The following is a 9,090-nucleotide window of genomic DNA, read 5'->3' on the forward strand; positions in this document are numbered from 1 at the left end:
GCTGGCTTATTTGAGTGACTGCTCTCTGATTGCAGTTTCCTCAGTCCTAGTTCTTCCTCTTCTTCTTTTTCTTTTTTTTTTCTTTTCTTTTTTCTTCCCTTTCCTTCCTTTCTTTTTGGTTTAGAGAAGCCCTTTCAATGTTTCCTTTAACCTGGGTTTTGTGTTGCTGTATTCTTTAAGTTTTTGTTTGTTGGGAAAAATTTTTATTTCCCCTTCTATTTTAAATGATATTCTTGCTGGATAGAGTATTCTAGGTTGCATATTTTTTCCTTTGAGCACTTTAAATATCTCTTGCCATTCCCTCCTGGCCTGTAGTGTTTCTGTAGAGAAATCAGCTGATATTCTTATGGGGGTTCCCTTGTAGGTAACATTCTGTTTTTCTCTTGCTGCCTTGAGGATCCTCTCTTTATCACTAACTTTTGCCATTTTTATTATGATGTGTCTTGGTGTGGGTCTGTTTGGGTTCAGTTTGTTTGGGGCCCTCTGTGCTTCTTGTATCTTGAATCCAGTATCCTTTAGATTTGGGAAGTCTCCAGCGATAATTTCTTCAAATATATTTTCCATCCCCTTATCTTTTTCTACTCCTTCTGGAATTCCTATTATGCGTAGATTGGCCCGCTTTATATTATCCCATAGGTCTCTTATATTGCTTTCCAGTTTTTTGATTCGGTTTTCTGTCTGTTGACCAGATTGAGTGATTTCCATTATTCTATCTTCCATATCACTGATTCGTTCTTCTGCATTATTCATTCTGGTTTTTACTGCCCCTAGTTCAGTTTGCATCTCTGCAAATGAATGTTCTAGTTTTTCTTGGCTCCTCCTTATCTTTTCTAGTTCCTTTCTGAGGGTATCTGCATTACTGTTCATATCTTCTCTTAATTCCTTCAGTATTTTCACTATTTCTCTTTTGAACTCCAGGTCTGTCTGACTGCAGAGATCTGTTTCACTGTTGACTGTTTTAGGTGAGTTCTCCTGTTGGTTTGACTGGGGGTGGTTTCTCAGCTTCTTCATCTTGCTTGTTGTTTTCTTTCTCCTGAGGGAGTTGTACTCTCCGTGATCGGGTAGTGTTTGCCTTGTCACTGCCGTGGAATATTTCCTGAGGTCTGGCGTTGTTGGTCAATCTTTTTTGAGGCAGTGTGGCTTTTCTGGAGTGTTGATGGGGCTAACAGTGTTTCTTTGAAGCAAAGGAGGACTTCCTGAGGGCAGACAGGACTGGGAGGTCCACACCACGATGGTAGCAGATTTCACATGGTCAGACAGAGCTTGCTCTGGTGTTTTTAGGCTGTGGGGTTCTTGCAGGGGGTTGGCGGTGTTGGGCAGCTGCTCCTCAGGAGTGCATCACCCCCTGGGGGCTGGAGCAGCTATCTGGGTCACTGAGAACCTAAGAGGCTCTTCCCTAGGGCAGCCCAACTCAGAAGGACAGCCAGAGAAAGTAGGCGGATCTTTTCACAGTCTGGCCGAGCTTGTTGCAGCTTTTCTGGGCTGCAGGGGCTCTTCCAGGGGGCTGGTGGTGCTGAGCAGTTATTTCACGGGAGTGTGGCACCCCCTGGGGGCTTGGGCGGGTAGCAGGGCCGTTGGAAACTGAAGAGGCTCCTCCCTGGGCAACCCGACTCAGAAAAACCGTCTGAGAATTAGGCCGATCTATTCACAGCCTAAGCTTGTTCTAGCTTTTCTGGGCTGCAGGCCTTTTCTCGGGGGCTGGTGCTGTTTGGTGCTGCTCTGCGGAAGTGTAGCCCCTCCAAAGGGCAAGCAGGCCTGTGCAGGGACAGCCCCTGCGGTGGTAGGCTTCAGGCAATTGTTGCAGCCAGCCCTCCTGGATGGCAGGCAGCCCCAGGTCCGTGAGAGCGTAGGGCGTGGCGGGGGTAGGGGGAGGGGATGCACTGGGAAGCACAGTTTTCAGCTAGCTAGCGGGCCTGTAAGCTTGCTGTGGCGTGGGGGGTATTCTATGGGGACCCACCCCTTCTTTTCTCCCCTCCCCAGCATGGGCGCAGACCAGGCTCTTCTCCCAGGTTCCCTCTGATGTGGCTTTCCACTTCCCCGCCCCTGGAGTATTGCTCCCTTCCTCTGCGACAGCTTTGTTTTCTAGTCTCCCAGGCAGTCTCTGCCCCGTCAAATGGTTTAGAGACCTCCCAAGCAGTTTCCACTCTGCCCCGCCCCCCTAGCCCAGGGACTAATCTCTGGAGCTGAGGTCTCGGTGCCCAGCCCCCACCCAGGCATCCCCCGGCCCCCTCTCGGGGACTAACCTTCGGTGGCGAGGTCTCGGTGCCCAGCCTCCCCCCAGTCGTCCCCCGGCCCTTTCCCGGGGACTAACCTCTGCAGCCGAGGATTCGGTGCCCAGCCCCCACCCAGGCGTCTCAATTTTTGGTGACTGTGCCTGTAGTTCAGATGGTCCCTTGGGTTCTTGATCGGCTTTTCCGTACTCCAACTTACTGCTACACTCTTCTCTGCATCTGGAGATTCCTCCGGTTCGTTTGATCTTTCCCCCGGTAGGTGACTTTCCAGGGTGCGGGATCCCTTTCTCCTCCGCAGTTCCCTTTCAGGAGCGCCCGTCCCGCTCGGATTCACCTTCTCTCACTCTCCTCTTTTCTCCCGTTCTTCCCAATAATGTCACGAATTTCTTGCCGTTATTGGAGTTTAGGTTCCTCTGCCAGCGATTGGTTGCTGTTCTGTGCGAGTCATTTCTTCTGTAGATGTGCTTTTTTTGTTGTGTTTGTGGGAGAGGGCGAGCGTGTCCTCCTACTCCTCCGCCATCTTGTCCTCCGACTTTTCATTTTGTTGATGGTTTCCTTCCCTGTGCAAAATCTTTTTAGTTAGGGTGTAGTCTCATTTATTTATTTTTGCTTTCATTGTCCTTGCCTGAGCAGACAGATCCAAGAAAAAAAATATTGCTAAGACCAAGGTCAATTGGCATACTGCCTGTGTTATCGTCTAAGAGTTATGATTTCAGGTCTTGGTTTCCTTGTCTTTTCCTGGATTTAATATCAGGGTATTGCTGGACTCATAGAATGAATTAGGAAGTACTCTTTGCTTGTCAATTTTCAGAAAGAGTTTGTATAGAGTTGACATTATTTCTCCCTTAAATACTAGGTAGAATTCACATCTGGGTTTGGAGTTTTCTTTGAGAAAATATTTTAACTGCAAAAAATTCAATTTCTTTATTGGGTATAGATCTGTTATCTTTCTTCTTAGTTTAGCTTAGCTAGTTTGTTTCTTTAAAGGAATTTTTCTGTCTTGTCTAAGATGTTGAGTTAATTGGTATGAAATTGTTCATAATATTCCCTTTCTATTCTTTTAATATCTATAGAAATTTTAATGACTACACCTTTCTTTTATTTCTGATATTCTTAATTTTCATTTTCTCTCTTTTTTCCTGATCACTCTGGCTAGGGGTTTATCAGCTGTATTGTTCTTCCTGAAGAACTGTTGTATTAGTTGCAACATTACAAATGAGCACAAATTTAGTGGTTTAAAGCAATACAAGTTTTGTATCTTTCAGTTTATTTCTGTCAGGAGTCTGGACATGGTAGAGTTGAGTCATCAGCTCAAGGTTTCATGATGCTGAAATCAAGGATTCCAATCTCTTCTGAGGCTTGGTATCCTCTTGCCAGCTCATACTTGTTGGCAGAATGCATTTCCTTGTGGCTGTATGGCTGAGGTCCTCATTTTCTTGCTAGGTATTAGCTAGAGACTGCTCTCAGCTCCTAGAGGCCTTCCTTAGAATCTTGCCATATGGCCTCTTCCTTTCCCAACATGTTGTCTTACTTTTTGGACCATTATGAGAACACCTGCTACTGCTTCCTATCCCCTAGGGATTACCTGATATTTGTCTTCTTTTGATTAATTCAAAATCAACTGATTAAGGACCTTAATAATACCTGAAAAATCTCTTTTGCTGTAGAGTATAACATAATCCCTGGAAAGATATTCTGTCATAGTATACGTCTTGCCTACACTCAAAGAGAGAGGATTATGCAGACAGGGTAGATCAGGGGATTGAATCTTTTTGGGCATTCTAGAATTCTTCCTCCCACAACCAAATTTTGTTTTCATTGATTTTCTCTATTGGTTTTCCTCTTTTCTATTTCATGTTTCTCTAATTTTTCCTATGATATTTATTGTTTCTTTTCTTTTGCTTACTTTGAATAAGTAAGCTTTTACTTTGCTCTTCACAAATTGGAAATGGAAGTCATCCATTTGGAATCTTTCTCCTTTTCTTAGGTAGGCATTTAATTCTCTAAGTTTACCCCCATGTACTACTTTAGTGGTAGCCCACAAATATTCCTTGGGTTTAGTGTTATAGGCTTCATTGCCGAGCTATGTGAAAGCTAATTTGGTGAAGTACTAAGGGTGGAACCCAGTGTGGACTCTCCTAGGGAGTGAATATAGGGGAGAAACTGGTACATATAGTTTCCGGGAGGAAACAGATTATCTTATGCAAAGTACCTAGTAGAATGACTAGAATATGGTAGGTCCTTAATAAATGGTGGCTATTATTATTACTGTCATTACTAACAACATTGTCACTATTTTATTTACTTTATTTTTTATTAATTGTTACTTCCCCAATATATTTTTTTTCTACTGTACAGCGTGGTGACCCGGTTACACATACATGTACACATTCTATTTTCTCGCATTATAATGCTCCATCAGAGGTGACTAGACATAGTTTCCAGTGCTACACAGTAGGATCTCATTGCTAGTCCTTTCCAAAGGCAATAGTTTATATCTATTAACCCCAAGTTCCCAACCACCCCACTCCCTCCCCTTCCCCCTTGGCAACCACAAGTCTATTCTCTAAGTCCATGATTTTCCTTTCTGTGGAAAGGTTCTTTTGTGCCCTATATTAGATTTCATATATAAGTGGTATCATACGGTATCTGTCTTTCTCTTTCTGACTTCATTCACTCAGTGTGAATGTCTCTAGTTCCATTCATGTTGCTGCAAATGGCATTATTTCTTTCTTTTTTATGGCTGAGTAGTATTCCATGGTATACATCCTCCTAATCCAATCATCTGTCAATGGAAATTTGGGTTGTTTCCATGTCTTGGCCATTGTGAATAGAGCTGCAATGAACAGGCGGGTGCATGTGTCTTTTTTAAGAAGAGTTTTGTGGATATATGCCCAAGAGTGGGATTGCTGAGTCATATGGTAGTTCTCTGCATAGATTTCTAAGGTATCTCCATAGTGGTTGTACCAGCTTACATTCCCACCAACAATGCAGGAGGGTTCCCTTTTCTCCACACCCCTCCAGCATTTGTTATTTGTGGACTTATTCATGATGGCCATTCTGACTGGTGTGAGGTGGTATCTCATGGTAGTTTTGATTTGCATTCCTCTAATAATCAGGGATGTTGAGCATTTTATCATGTGCTTGTTGGCCATCTGTATATATTCCTTGGAGAAATGTCTGTTTGGGTCTTTTGCCAATTTTTCCATTTGGGTTGTTGGCTTTTTTGCTGTTGAGTTGTATAAGTTGCTTGTATATTCTATAGATTAAGCCCTTGTCAATTGCATCATTTGAAACTATTTTCTCCCATTCTGTAAGTTGTCTTTTTTGTTTTCCTTTTGGTTTCCTTTGCTGTGCAAAATCTTGTCAGTTTGATTAGGTCCCATTGGTTTATTTTTGCTCTTATTTCTGTCACCTTGGGAGACTGACCTGAGAAAACATTTGTAAGGTTGTTGTCAGAGAGTGTCTTGCCTATGTTCTCTTCCAGGAGTTTGATGGTGTCTTGTCTTATATTTAAGTCTTTCAGCCATTTTGTGCATGGTGTGAGGGTGTGTTTTAGTTTCATTGATTTGCATGCAGCTGTCCAGGTTTCCCAGCAATACTTGCTGAAAAGACTGTCTTTTTCCCATTTTATGCTCTTGCCTCCTTTGTTAAAGATTAATTGACCATAGGTGTCAGGGTTTATTTCTGGGCTCTCTCTTCTGTTCCATTGGTCTGTGTGTCTGTTTTGGTACCAGTACCACACTGTCTTGATGACTGTGGCTTTGTAATATTGCCTTAAGTCTGGGAGAGTTATGCCTCTTGCTTGGTTTTTGTTTCTCAGGATTGCTTTGGCAATTCTGGGTCTTTTGTGGTTTCATATAAATGTTTGGATTATTTGTTCTAGTTCTGTGAAAAATGTCATGGGTAATTTGATAGGGATTGCATTGAATTGCTTTGGGTAGTATGGCCATTTTTAAAATATTAATTTTTTCCAACCCAGGAGCATGGAATATCTTTCCATTTCTTTGCATCTTGAATTTCCTTGATGAATGTTTTATAGTTCTTGGCATATAAGTCCTTTACCTCCTTGGTCAGGTATACTCCCAGGTCTTTGATTTTTTTGGGGTGCAATTTTAAGAGGTATTGTATTTCTGTATTCCTTTTCTAATATTTCATTGTTAGTATACAGAAATTTGACTGATTTCTGAATGTTAATCTTATGTATTCTGCTACATTGTTGAATTTGTTGATCAGTTCAAGCAGTTTTTGGGTTGAGTCCTTAGGGTTTTCTATATATAGTATCATTTCATCTGCATACAACAGTGACAGCTTTACCTCTTCTCTTCCTATTTGGATGCTTTTTATTTCTTTGGTTTATCTGATTGCTGTGGCTAGGACTTCCAATACTATGTTAATAACAGTGGTGAGAGTGGGCATCCTTGTCTTGTTCCAGATTTTAGTGGGAAGGCTTTCAGTCATCGAGTATTATATTTGCTGTGGGTTTGTGGTAAATGGCTTTGATTATGTTAAGATATGTTCCCTCTCTACCCACTTTGGTAAGACTTTGACCATGAATGGATGTTGGCTTTGTCAAATTATTTTTCTTTCTTTCTTTTTTTTGTCTTTTTGCCTTTTCTAGGGCCACTTCTACAACATATGGAGTTTCCCAGGCTAGGGGTCTAATTGGAGCTGTAGTCACCGGCCTACGCCAGAGCCACAACAACATGGGATCCGAGCTGCATCTGCAACCTACACCACAGCTCACAGCAACGCCAGATCCTTAACCTACTGAGCAAGGCCAGGGACAGGACCCACAACCTCATGGTTCCTAGTCAGATTTGTTAACTACTGAGCCACAACAGGAACTCCTCAAATTCTTTTCCTGCATCTATTGAGATGATCATGTGGTTTTTGACTTTTGTTCATGTGGTGTATAATGTTGATTGATTTGCGTATGTTGAACCATCCTTGTGCACCTGGGATGAATCCCACCTGGTCGTGGTGTATGATCTTTTTTTATTTGTTGTTGGATTCAGATGGCTAAAATTTTGTTGAGAATTTTTGCGTCTATATTCTTCAAAGATTTTGGTCAACAGTTTTCTTGTTTGGTGGTATCTTTGGTGCTGGAATTAGGGTGGTGGCGGCATCACAGAATGTCTTTGGGAGTATTCCTTCTTTAACCTTTTGAAAAAGTTTAAGGAGGATGGATATAAGTTCCTCTTTGTATGTTTGGTAGAATTCACCTGTGAAGCCATCTGGTCCTAGGCTGTTATTTGTAGGGAGTGTTTTTATGACATATTCAATTTCATTTCTAGTGATTAGTCTGTTCAGTTGCTCTATTTCTTCTTGATTCAGTTTTGGCAAGCTGTAAGCCTATAGAAATTTGTCCATTTCTTCTAGGTTGTCAAATTTGTTGGCATACAATTGTTCATAGTGTTCTCTCATGGTTTTTTGTATTTCTAGTATCTGTTGTGCCTTTTCCTTTTTCATTTCTGATTTTGTTTATTTGGGTTCTCTCTCTCTTCTTCTTGATGATTCTAGCCAGAGGTTTGTCAATTTCGTTTACCTTTTCAAAAAACCAGCTCCTGGTTTTATTGATTTTTTCTATTTTTTTAAATCTCTATTTCATTGACTTGCTCTTGATCTTCATGATTTCCATCCTTCTGCTGACTTTAGGTTTTGTTTGTTCTTCTTTTTCTAGTTCATTCAGGTGGTTGGTTAAGCTGTTGATTTGAGATTTTTCTTCTTGTTTGAGGAATGCCTGTCTTGCTATGAACTTCCCTCTGAGCACTGCTTTTGTGGCATCCTATAGAGTTTGAGTGGTTGTGTCTTCATTACCATTTGACTCAAGGTATTTTTTAATTTCCTTCTTGATTTCCTCATTGACCATTGGTTTTTTATTAGCATGTTGTTTAGTCTCCATGGAGTAGGTTTTTTCTCATTTCTTTTGCTGTGGTTGATTTCTAATTTCATGCCATTGAGGACAGAGAAGATACTTGAAATAATGTCTATACTCTTAAATTTGTTGAGGTTAGCTTTGTGCTCCAGGGTGTGATCAATTCTTGAGAATGTTCCATGTGCACTTGAGAAGAATGTATATTCTGATTTTTTTGGATGTAATATCCTGAAAATGTCAATGAAGTCTAACTTTTCTATTGTATCATTTAGGATCTCTTTTGCCTTATTGATTTTCTGTCTAGAGGATCTGTCCATTGATGTGCGTGGGGTGTTAAAGTCTCCTGCTATGATTGTATTCCCATCGTTTTCTCTCTTTATGTATGTTAGTATTTGTTGGAGGTATCTGGGTGCTCCTATATTAGGGGCATATATATTGATGGTTGTAATATCCTCTTCTTGAATGGATCCTTTAACCATTAAATAGTGTCCTTCTTTGTCTTTCTTTATGGCCTTCGTTTTAAAGTCTATTTTTTTTCTGATATGAGTATTGCAACTCCTGTTTCCTGTCTTGTCCATTGGCTTGAAATATCTTTTCCCATCCCCTCACTTTCAATCTATCAGTGTCCTTTGCCCTAAAGTGGGTTTCTTGTAGGCAGCAGATTGAAGGTTTTTGCTTTTTTATCCAATCTGCCACTCTGTGTCTTTTAATGGGAGCATTTAGTCCATTGACATATTAAGGTGATTATTGATATGTATTTATTGCCATTTTAAACCTTGTTTTCCAGTTGATCATATATTTCTCTTCTCTTCTTTTCTTTTTTGGGTTGAATGGTTTCCATGTATTTTATGTTTGAATACTTTTCTTTTCAGTTTTTGTGAATGTAATGTTTGGTTTTGACTTGTGGTTGCCCTGTTTTTTAAGCACGTTAAGCCCTTCCTATATCTGCTTGCTTTTGCCTGATAGTCATATAGGCTCAAA

Source organism: Sus scrofa, chromosome 5 (genome assembly GCF_000003025.6).
Source record: "Sus scrofa isolate TJ Tabasco breed Duroc chromosome 5, Sscrofa11.1, whole genome shotgun sequence".
In the NCBI taxonomy this organism is placed as follows: domain Eukaryota; kingdom Metazoa; phylum Chordata; class Mammalia; order Artiodactyla; family Suidae; genus Sus; species Sus scrofa.